This window comes from Tachypleus tridentatus, unplaced genomic scaffold, assembly GCF_004210375.1.
Source record: "Tachypleus tridentatus isolate NWPU-2018 unplaced genomic scaffold, ASM421037v1 Hic_cluster_2, whole genome shotgun sequence".
NCBI lineage: Eukaryota > Metazoa > Arthropoda > Merostomata > Xiphosura > Limulidae > Tachypleus > Tachypleus tridentatus.
Genome location: NW_027467782.1, coordinates 68232337 through 68234617, shown reverse-complemented (window position 1 = coordinate 68234617; position 2281 = coordinate 68232337).

Here is a 2281-nt window from a genome sequence, read left to right as displayed (position 1 = left end):
AGATAGTTAAAAACATTGTTGTGCAGTGCAATCAGTTTTACCTGTACAAATTCAAAAGAAATTAATGCAAAAAACATTGTTTGTGCAGTGTAATCAGTTTACCTGTACAAATCCACCAAATTAGTAAAACATTGTTTGTGCAGTGTAATAAATTTTACCTGTGTACAAATTTACCTTGATAGTAAAACATTGTTTGTGCAGTGTAATCAGTTTACCTGTACAAATTCCACAGTGGTAAAAACATTGTTGTGTGCAGTGTAATCAGTTTACCTGTACAAATTCACTAATTAGTAAAAACATTGTTGTGTGCAGTGCATAAATCAGTTTACCTGTACAAATTCAACTAATGGTAAAACATTGTTGTGCAGTGTAATCAGTTTACCTGTACAAATTCAAACTAATTAGTAAAAAAACATTGTTGTGCAGTGTAATCAGTTTTACCTGTACAAATTCACTAATTAGTAAAAACACATTGTTGTGCAGTGTAAATCAGTTTTACCTGTACAAATTCACTAATTAGTAAAACATTGTTGTGCAGTGTAATCAGTTTACCTGTACAAATTCACTAATTAGTAAAAACATTGTTGTGCAGTGTAATCAGTTTACCTGTACAAATCCACAAATTAGTAAAACATTGTTGTGCAGTGTAATCAGTTTACTGTACAAATTCACAATTAAAAACATTGTTGTGCAGTGTAATCAGTTTACCTGTACATTCACTAAGTAAATAAAACATTGTTTACATTGCGAGTGTAAACAGTTTACCTGTACAAATTCAAGTTAGTAAAAACATTTGTTGTTTGTGCAGTGTAATCAGTTTACCTGTACAAATTCACTGTAAAATTAGTAAAACCATTTATTTTATTACATTGGTGCAGTGTATCAGTTTACCTGTACAAATTCAAAATTAGTAAAACATTGTTGTGCAGTGTAATCCAGTTTACGTAATTCACTAATTAGTAAAAAACATTGTTGTTGCAATTAATAATCAGTTTACTACCTGTACAAATTCACTAATTGTAAAAACTTGTTATTTGTGCAGTGTAATCAGTTTACCTGTAACAAATTCACAAATTAGTAAAAAAACATTGTTGTGCAGTGTAATCAGTTTACCTGTACAAATTCACTAATTAGTAAAAAACATTGTTGTGCAGTGTAATCAGTTTACCTGTACAAATTCACTAATTAGTAAAAACATTGTTGTGCAGTGTAATCAGTTTACCTGTACAAATTCAAAATTAGTAAAACATTGTTGTGCAGTGTAATCAGTTTACCTAAACACCAAAATCACAAAATCAAACCAAAAAACATTGTTGTGCAGTGTAATCAGTTTACCTGTACAAATTCACTAATTAGTAAAAAACATTGTTGTGCAGTGTAATCAGTTTACCTGTACAAATTCACAAATTAGTAAAAACATTGTTGTTATTGCAGTGTAATCAGTTTACCTGTACAAATTCACTAATTAGTAAAAACATTGTTGTGCAGTGTAATCAATCCTGTTTACCTGTAAAAATTCAGTGTAATTAGTAAAAAAAGTAAAACATTTGTTGTGCAGTGTAATCAGTTTACCTGTACAAAATTCAAAATTAGTAAAAACATTGTTGTGCAGTGTAATCAGTTTACCTGTACCAATTACTAATTAGTAAAAAACATTGTTATTTTGTGCAGTGTAATCAGTTTACCTGTACAAATTCAAAATTAGTAAAAACATTGTTGTGCAGTGTAATCAGTTTACCTGTACAAATTCACTAATTAGTAAAAACATTGTTGTGCAGTGACAAGATTTTACCTGTACAAATCCACAAATTAGTAAAAAACATTGTTGTGCAGTGTAATCAGTTTACCTGTACAAATTCACTAATTAGTAAAACATTGTTGTGCAGTGTAATCAGTTTACCTGTACAAATTCACTAATTAGTAAAAACATTGTTGTGCAGTGTAATCAGTTTACACAAATACTAAATTAGTAAAAACATTGTTGTGCGGTGTTGCCCGTCAGTTTACCTGTGTACAAATTCACTAATTAGTAAAAAACATTGTTGTGCAGTGTAATCAGTTTACCTGTACAAATTCACTAATTAGTAAAACATTGTTGTGCAGTGTAATCAGTTTACCTGTACAAATTCACTAAATTAAGTAAAACATTGTTGTGCAGTGTAATCAGTTTACCTGTACAAATTCACAAATTAAGTAAAAAAACATTGTTGTGCAGTGTAATCAGTTTACCTGTACAATTCACTAGATGGTAAAACATTGTTGTGCGGTGTAATCCAGTTTT